The sequence below is a fragment of the Misgurnus anguillicaudatus genome, unplaced genomic scaffold, assembly GCF_027580225.2.
Source record: "Misgurnus anguillicaudatus unplaced genomic scaffold, ASM2758022v2 HiC_scaffold_29, whole genome shotgun sequence".
NCBI classification, from domain to species: Eukaryota; Metazoa; Chordata; class Actinopteri; order Cypriniformes; family Cobitidae; genus Misgurnus; species Misgurnus anguillicaudatus.
In genome coordinates this window covers 11,901,598-11,912,035 of record NW_027395279.1, presented here as the reverse complement: position 1 = coordinate 11,912,035, position 10,438 = coordinate 11,901,598, and the positions used below count along the sequence as shown (strand labels likewise).

General features: G+C 35.5%; 1 protein-coding gene and 1 long non-coding RNA gene across 3 annotated transcripts in view; both read left to right on the top strand.

Moving 5' to 3' along the window:
• Positions 1 to 10,438, top strand: part of LOC141362787 (obscurin-like) — a 537,091-nt gene that overhangs the window by 123,689 nt on the left and 402,964 nt on the right. The gene's annotated exons all lie outside the window — the stretch shown is intronic.
• On the top strand, positions 1,193 to 2,736 carry LOC141362876 (uncharacterized). The gene is made up of 2 exons (XR_012368440.1): positions 1,193 to 1,458; positions 1,930 to 2,736. It is a non-coding gene; the product is annotated as an uncharacterized lncRNA (long non-coding RNA).

Genomic DNA, 10,438 nt, shown 5'->3' with positions numbered 1-10,438 from the left:
CAGGCGTAAATAACTTATGAAATCACTCAGATTAAACACGTTGAGTAATTATCTGTCCACCCTGCCGGCCATAGAGCGCGAAAGATACATTAACACATTTAATTTGGTCAATATAAAAACATGTCTCTTTCATTCTCCCAGCATCAAATTTGTGTAACAACGCTCCCTATTGGCCAGAGGTGTCTTACCCGGACATTAAACACGTACCTCATCGAGTCAACAGGGAAGCAAGTGAATGATTTTACTTCGTATTTGAAAGTTACTTCGTATTTATTTATTATGTCTTTATATTTAGAGTAATGAGTGCACTTTTCTGTCCAGCCATACAACTAACTGGCTTAGCGATATTTCCAGCAATCACTGGATGGCGTTGTTACACAAATTTGACGCTGTGAGAATGAAAGGGACATGTTTTTATATTGACCAAATTAAATGTGTTAATGTATCTTTCGCGCTCTATGGCAGGCAGGATGGACAGATAAATACTCGACATGTGTAATCTGAGTGATTTCATAAGTTATTTACGCCTGCCGGCTGTGTAAAAACGTTGCTTTGTTACGCTATTTTGAATGGAAGCCAATGTAGGCGCTGCTTTTTTAACCCCCGAAAAGGGGCGGTGACGAAATTTACAGTCAAGTTCCCGGATGTGCCGGTAGTCCGTATCCTAAGGAATGAATGGGGCTAATAGGTATGTATTAATTCATCTAAATCGAGGTAAAAACATAGTAATTGAATTGATTGAATTGTCTTTATTGTCATTGTATGTTTAATACAACGAAATTGCAAAGCTTTTCCATAGGTGCATAATACATAAAAGTAATAAAAACATAATACAAAGTAGTGTACAATTAAAAATATTTAAGCTAAAACTAGGAATAAATATAATTAAAAAAGAAAGGGATATAATTGATGCATAATAAATTAATGTTGATACAGGTAGAAAAACAAAGGAAGACTGATGTTCAGAGCATATGTGTTCAGTGCAGTAATAGCTCTGGGAAAAAAGCTATCCTTAAGTCTATTTGTCAGTGACTTTAAACATCTGTACCGTCTACCAGAGGGCAACAGTTTGAACAGATGGGAACCAGGGTGAGAGTGGTCTTTATAGAAAAATAAGAATCATATCATATCATAAATATAGGAAAACGATGGTGTTTACCTTTAAAGTGCTTTTTTGATGGTAAAGTGTCCCCATCACTATTCACCTTATTTTTCACGACAACAAGGGCGGCGCCATTTCGCTCATTTTGTCAACGTTCTTCCGGCCGCATAGACGATGAGCAGCTGAGGCAGTGACTGTAGGCGACGCGTTAAAGCTTAAAAAGCTCACCCGAGCGCCTTTATGTTTCTTTCTTACCAATTTAAAGCCAACTGAGGAATACCCTTATCCCAAGGTTCGACTACGATGTTCCGGTAACTTTAAACCACGCCGGGTGTTGAAAAGGTGGCCAGTTTCAGGTAAGCTATCTTAGCTAACTTTGTGCTCGTTCGCCTAAAGTTAGATTTGTGAAGTCCGTTCTACAAATACACTTAAGATCAGTAACGTTAGTTTATAAAATGCAACTATTTGAATGGTTTTAATTGTCCACCTATATTTTTATATTTACGATAGTACAACGAGATATTATAGTACATTACATTCTTACAGTAGCCCACGTGATTCCTACAAGTTACTGAGATTTCAGATGCTAAAATGTCAGCTTTTCATTCAGATATTGATAATGACCTATTAAACAACGTATTATTTAACACTGAAGTTAAAGGCTGTGTGTATAATGTTACTGTCTCTTTTTAATGCATCTCTCTCTTACACACTGTTCTGTTTAAGTATGGGTGCCATTTAACGCTAACGTTATATATTAATTCTCATGATGCAAGTTTATTTTAAATACTAACATAAAACTGTTTATGGTTTTATTGTTTTCACAGATGCATTGATGTGTAGTGATGCAGTGGACAACTGTGAGGATGATACAATCAACATGTTCCTAAACTGTGATGCAGAAACACAATGGGAGGATCCATCCGTCTCTGACCACAACTACACTTTAAAATCACAACTCAACCTGAAGCAACCTACATCTGATATGGGAAAACAATGGTGCGGTTTCCCGGACAGGGCTTATCCTGGTCCCAAGCTAAAATGCATATTTGAGCTACAATAATTTAAAAACACCTTTTACTGACATACCTCAACATATATGAGTGCCATTGTTTTGTCACAAGATACGCACCAGTCTTGTTTTTTTTTTTGTAGGGTTTGTTTGTAAAAACTAAAATGTCCTAATATAATTAAATCCTAATCCTGTAAACCCTGTCCGAGAAACTGCTTCAATGTGTTGAGCTGGCACAAATGTACACATCTCTGCTGAGAAACAACCATCTTTGGTTCAGCTTTACACAGGGTTGATATTGCATCCATTACACAGTTGCCAAGCACTTTACCAGTACATACACCAACAGCTTCCAGAAAAACACTTGGGATCAGCTCCTGATGACTTCGATAAAGCTGTGTCTTAATTTATTGCAGGGTGGTCTTGCTTTACCTGTTGTAAAGTTACATTAAACCTTCATATGTGATCAGATGTCATGCAGTGATATTAAACATTTACAGTGTGATCAGATGTTGTGCATTTATATTAAACCTTTACAATGTGATCAGATGTTGTGCAATTATATTAAACCTTTACAATGTGATCAGATGTTGTGCATTTATATTAAACCTTTACAATGTGATCTGCTGTTACATGTCATGCAGTTATATTAAACATTTACTATGTGATCAGATGTAACCTGCCATGCAGTTATATAAACCTTTACAGTGTGATCAAATATTATCTGTAAGGAATTTCTTAAACCATATGTGAGCTTTGTAGGATATAAGTTTCCTGATTTGAAGGAATAAGTGTTGGCAAGTTTGCAAATGAATTCTATCATTGTACCACATAAAAACGAAATAGTTATTGGACTGGCTAAGGTGCACATTTGCTATAAAAAAAGACGAAATCACTGTGTAAATATTGGTAGACATACTTTTAATAATTTTCAATGCTGCTCCATCAACTCCTGACAGGACGAGGTAATTAAATATGCCAGGTTACTTGCCGCAGCCGCTTCATATCGTCTAACCACGAGACGATTGATGGGACAATATAAGACTATCCGAGCGTCGTATGAAGTTTTAACCGTGCTCCTAATTTAAAACATTTACAGCAGTAGCGATATTTGTCATTTCGCTAAAGTTATAGTGAACTACAAACAATCTTCTAACCACCAAACGAACCACCGAATGCACTGTGCCATATTAGCAGCGGAAGTCGGTTGACAAAATGCGGAAGAGCGAAGAATTAAAAAGGGGCGTGGCGGAATAAGGTGAATACTTTTATGTTAGGACCCACACAGACCAGAGGGTGAAAATGCTGGTCTCACTAACAACTCTACCAGCAGCAACCCTAGTCTTCCCAGAAACTTTTTAAAGTCCTTATATGTACCATTTTTGTACAAATATGTACCTTTGAGGTACCAGTATGCACCTTTTAGGTACACAAGTGTACTTTTTGAAAAGGTAGTCTACCACAGTGACAACGATTGTACCTTTTTTTTCTGGGAGTGTATGATTATCAGGGCCGCCTTAACCTAATGTGAGGCCCCGGGGCTAAGAGGTTTTGTAGGCCCCCCTTCCCCTCGATTTATAGTCTCTTTTTTTAAGTGTAATATCTAGGTAATCCACATCACAAAATGCATTAGTTTCTTTCGAGACATACAACAGTGAGTTTTCCCTCTTTGAGCCAGAAAACACCATAATATTGTTATTAACATATCACTGAGCCCACTTGAGCATAAACACAAGACACTTTATTTAACAACCACACACAGCAACTTGTGGTGATAATAAAACCAAAATGTGTGAAAGTTTATATGTTTATAAGCTTTATGTTTATATAGTTTTTGGAATATAATTTGCAGAAAATTGCCACTCACTAACTAAATGCTCACCACAGTTTTAAAAATATAATAAGTTAAAGTTAGTTTTAAAGTGAAAATGCATTAATGATAACAAAAGATAAGTCTTTATAGACATAATCTTGTTAAATGCATTAATGATAACAAAAGCTAAGTCTTTATAGACAGAATCTTGTTTTTTTATCAGTTATTTATTTTGTAGGCTACTGAAGATATAGTATGCATTGTATTTATAAGCATGTAAACCGACCAAGTATGAATATGCACAAAACAGACAGGGAACATACCTGTATATAACATCTTTAGATAGTGAGATTATAATGGTGCTATAAGGGATGATCATTTGAGATGGTTTTGTCGCTCTTTACTTTCTTAGACTTGCACCTTTACCGTTGCGTCTCTTTCTCGTCTTTCTACCAACAGATGTGTGTACTGTGAGCTGACGTCGCGTCAAACTACATCGCTCCAGCTGCGCACGTGTCACTGATATAAACGCGAGTAAACTTAAACTTTATAACAACTAACAGCATTATGTGCGGGAACTCCTTTCTTAATTTAGCGGCACAGTTTCTTGTGCACGGGTCAGAGACTTCTGCATGCCAGAGACTCAGCTGAACGAGCACAGAGAGCGAACGAGCGAGCGCGCGCACGAAAGAGAGAGAGAGACCTGCACCTCACTAGTGCATTATGAAATTTCAGAAATTACTCTTTCATTTGTTGGTGGATTATTTCCCGTTTCTCTGTCACACTCAGTCTAACGTGCAGGAATGTCAAGTTGACAACGCGCACTTAATTACATTACGCAGGATAAAAAATATGTTACGTCTGACATTTTATTTCACGTTAAGTTACAACGGACCAATCAGCAGCCATGTAACGTGCAATTAGAGTGATTGACAGAAAACCCGACAAGTTACAAAACAATATGACATTTTCAGCTCGTCATCAACGCAAACTTGGGAGGCCCTTGAACTTGGGAGGCCCCTGGGCTTCAGCCCAGGTAAGCCCGTGCATTAAGGCGGCCTTGATGATTATCATACCTAGTTTGACATGTTTCTGTCTCGTTTTAAGTTTTTTTTTTATTGTACGAATTCATGTGCATCTTCTACTCAAGCAATAGATTTTGACATTTTTAATTTACCATGTCTGTTTTTATTATATTTTTTTTAGATTTAAAGTCTATATTCATATTAAAGTTATCATGCTCATTGTCATTCTCACTTCACAGTTTCTAAGAATAAATGTGACATTTAACACCATCTGTAGTTTCTGGTCAATTATGAGCTTCTACATTGTGTACACAGTTTCATGCCGTATTTTAACTAGTTACTAGCACACCCTAAACACAAAAGCTCAAAATAATTTAGTAGATAAAGATTGATTATAGATTAATTCAATCCAACGCTCTAGTTAAACTAAATTCAGGATTTTTCATTTTATCATGTTTACCTATTAATTATAAGTTGTGACACATGCATGTGGCTCAGAGTACGATTTGAATTTCTTATGTTTTTCAGCAAAGATGAAGACTTGTTAAAGTTTCATGTTAAGTTTTGTTGGAGATCTTGTGGTTGTCATTGTGCAGAAGAGTGTTGCTTGTGCTCAGGATGTTTTATGGTTACGATGGCCATACTGGGTGTTGCCTCACTCAGTGAGTGATAACTGTGTGTGTGCCTGTACTGAGATCTGTCTCTTCTGACTTACCTACAGTATCCTATTTTGAGTTTCACAAGTTACAAATGTTTCACTTGTGTGTATCAAAGAAAAGATAATATAGAGACTAGTAAATAACAGCAGTTGGAGCTTTGTTAGATGTGTAGATTAAGTAAATTAGACCTAAAAAAGTACAATAAATATAAAATATAAGGAATACATTTAGTAACAACAACAACTCATTTTAAATAGGGATGCAGCGATATGGAAATTTTGGCCGATGCCGATAACTCTTTATATTTGGGGCGCGATAACCGATATATATATAGGGCCGTGCAGAGACCATTGGAGGGGCAGGTGCTCAAAGAATAAAAAGGGCACTTTGCTCGCTGACACGCAAGCACACAACTGAAACAAATAATAAAGTAATACAGAATAGAAAGATGATAAGTCTAACGTTTTTCTTTATTTTCCTTGCAAATAGAGTGAGACAGAAAAATCTATATAGACTGAGTTTTATATCTATATATTTATGCATTTGGCAGCAGCTTTTATCCAAAACGACTTACAGTGCATTTCATTAAGTGTTTGTGTGTGTCAACACAGTATATGCAGTTTTGAAATTATATGATATTATATATTTCATTGTGACATTAAGATATTATTACGTTTACAGGCTTGTGTTTTTGTTGTCATATTTAAAATATAATTAAATTCTATTCTATTCTAATCCTGTTCGAAATTTGTATACAAAGAGAGTAGCCTACATATTTTAGTTTTGAATCGTGTTTGTGTTGTTTTTTTGCACACTTTGATGCCTTGATGACAGGGCAATAAAATAATGACATTCATCTCTCCTTTCATTCATTTCATGAAGCCTCTAGTACTTTTTTATTTTCAGGTAAACTAAAACTGGTTGCAAAGCTGGAGAGTTTTTGACTGAGTTAATAATTTAGCACGAGTATGGCTATATTACCCAACATCAGCTCCCATTGTCTTTTATCAAAGGCGAGTCCAGGAATCGTAAATTCAATATGATACAAAAATTTAGATTTTTTTTACCGTATTCATCGGATCTTGCTCTTCCAACAAACTCCGCGTGACAAGTGGATGACATTAGAACAGCGCGAGAGCGATTTGAAATCAAACTCCTCCGTATGATTTCCCGAATATTTCTCGCGGTACTTTGATGTCATGTGCGTTTCGGTTCTTGCATTGCTGCGTGAAGTTGAGCACACCTAAAAACTCGAGACTACCTGTATGAACTCCCGGCAGAGAACGTCCCTGCCTTTGCCTCATCCATTGTTTTTATATGGGAAGAATGTTTTATTTTCAGCGTGAGAAATACAAGGTGTGGCGTGTGAACTGGCTGAAATGCGTGAGACTTGAGAGCCCTGTTTGCATCTAACGTTCTAGAGATGTTAATACACACAGACAGCAATAAACAAAAGCTGTGCATGCTCTCCTCACGTTGTTCCTCACGGCTCGAGGGGTTTCCTCCCTGTAGTGTACTGCGCACCGTGTGCACGTGTGGGCGCTGCTAGCGCTGTGAGCTTTCCCTGAAGAGATTGTCCAATAAAAGGTCAATACGTCATCATGTGACTAATTTTATTTGCGGCTAAATTATTTTGTATTAATTTTACTAATAGTTAGATTGGGCAGGCCTTCACAAAAGGGCATTTAATAAAAAAAAAATGCCTTGACAAAAAGGGCACTTTGGTCATCCAGGGGTAAAGGGGCAGGCACCCGCCCCCCCCCTCTGCACGTGCCTGTATATATATATATATATATATATATATATATATATATATATATATATATATATATATATATATATATATATATATATATATATATATTACCCCCCCCTCTGCACGTGCCTGTATATATATATATATATATATATATATATATATATATATATATATATATATATATATATATATATATATATATATATATATATATATATATATATATATATATATATATATATATAGGCCGATAAATATTCATATTAATTTCACAATGAAAAACTCCCAGATCGCGGACATCTTGTCTTTGCGCTAGACTAGCATACTCTTCTTAAGCCTGCAACATGTGTCATCTTCGTGCTATGTCACAGAAAGCACCAATCAAAACTCCACATGGCCAGCAATGAGCAAGTGAAGTGGTTCAACAAACCAAAATAATCCATAATTTATCGGCTTTCATTTATCGGCCTAATTTTGCTATCAGACCGATAATATTAAATATAAGCAGTTATCGGCCAATAACGATATGTCGGGCGATATATCGTGCATCCCTAATTTTAAATAATTAAATGTTGACATGTACGTTTACAAACTTAAATGAAGATATTCTGAATCCTCAGTTAAACTTGTTAGGTCTTTACAGTGAAGACTGTTAAAGCTATATCTAATACAAACCCACAAACTATGCACTTATAACAAGTTCAACATTTAACCTATCACTGCCTTTTTAATTTTCACTTTTACATATTACATATTTCAAATCGGATAACGTAAACTGAATATGTTTTAACAATCAGAACTTGTCTCTGTTTGACATTTTTACTTTAATGACATCTTGCAAACTAAAGCAACACATTCGTGTGAAGTGAACATGGCAAAAAACATGAAACTCTGTGATATTTTAGAACTGTAAAAAAAAACGCTCATTTGACATTTCAGATCTACTCATGAGGAATGTTTCTTAACCAATCATGTTTCTACTACTTAAAATAAAAGAAACCTCTGAGTTTGTCCCTCACTAAAATCTTTTGTTACTTTACAAAGCAATATTATATCATAGGGTCGTTTTATAAAAGAAGATCATCACATATAATCTGAAAAATACTCCTTGATCACCACCTACAGGTGTAATGATGTAAGGATTTTGTTGTTTAAACTAGTAGAAGTTTGTGATGACAATTTTCCATACACAGCACATTCTGATGTCTTCTCTAAGTGTTCTGCTATATATAAGGGCAGCCTGAAAGGTAAGACTGAATTATGAGTCTGTATATTATTGCACAAGCACGGTTAATGATTTTATTAAATTATTTATCAGGATGAAAGACAGGCTGTTGAAGGACAGATATTAGTTGGATATTGCAGTGAATTCAGTTGATGACCGGTATGATGGTTGTACAAAGAAGATGGCAAACCTGATGAAGAGAAAATATCTAAAGAAAAATTTAAATTGATCATCTGGCTTTAGAGGTTAGGCACAAAGGAAGTAAACATACAGCAAACACCGCACACAATAGCCATTTTTGTGTACACTAGTAACAGAGAATATTGTGAATTCAATCAAAACTGCAGTACTGATAAACAAAAAATACATGAGATACATATGGTATTCACATCACTATTTTGTTGACAGGCAATTCAGACACTAAAGAAAACACAAGAGGGATGTAAGTTATATTTTAAAGGCGGAGTTCATGATGTTTGAAAGCCAATGTTGATATTTGAAATCACCTAAACAAACACGCCCCTACCCCAATAGAATCTGGACCTTCTGTTGATAGACCCGCCCCACACATACGCAACCTGGCATTTAATTTGATTTTATTGGCTATAAGTGTGTTTTGGTAGTCGGCCCATCTCCTTTTCCAACGCGTTTTTCAAACATCGTGGACTCCGCCTTTAATAATGTAAAATTTAACACTAAACATAACATTGGTATAACGATCTGAACAGAGATATTAGTTTTGGCTTGTTTGTGTCCTCCTCTCTTATGCTTGAAGAAAAATACTCCCAGTATCCTGATGAGAAAGTGGTGCTGATTCCCCATATTAGACAATTATAGTGATTGATATCAAGAAACATGACTGGTGTAAGACTGTGCAGTCAAGTCCCAGTTTTATCACAGATGTCAATCTCTCTGGCTGACCAGCCTTTACATCTTCATTTGTCTTCTTTATATTAAACACTTTCATTGTACTGGCAAATAAATTGATGCAGTGATTGTGAACAACTGTTTATTTTTTGGGGATAAGATCATAGATCCTTATAGTACCAACATATTGTCCATATACTCAAATGTACTTTTTATTTATTACTTTACATTTATGCATTTGGCACATGCATTTATCCAAAGCAGCTTACAGTGCATTTAGTCTACAGTATACCTTTATTTATCATTATATGTGGGATCAAAACCAATGACCTTTGCGCTGTTAATGCAATGATCACTAACTGAGCAACAGGAGAACTGTTAATGTGTTTAAGTTACAATGTTAAGTGATATACATATAACCTTTAGATGTCACTTTTTCAATTATTGTGCTGATATGCACTTAATGATGGTTTTGCACTTCTGTTCATGATATTGTTTTCAAATTCTTTATATAAAATAAAACTTCAATATTATATAATTCTTGCTTCTATCAAGGGCCATTTTTATATAAGATGGAAAGGCATGTCTACTTTAGAAGTTATCACATTAATCGACTAAAAATCTCATAGTCGAAGAAAAGTATATTTTATATTATTATTATACCACGGGTCTGTTGAATGCTGTATTCTGATTGGCTGAGAAATGTTCCGTGGGTATGCATTAATTTCTGATAACCGCACACCTAACTTGTCAAATGTATTAAAAATAGTCACCAGAGCAATGTTTGTGGTAACCGTGGTATAAGAGGAATAATTGACTCCGGTCCATTGCTTTGCATTGTGCCGCATTGCACATTGGGTGTGCATTATTTTCTTATAATTCAATGGCCCGTCGTCAATTATTCCTTACTTAAAATGTATTTATGAGGACAGTAAAATTAGGAATAGTAACATATATTCTATTCTATAATAACTTT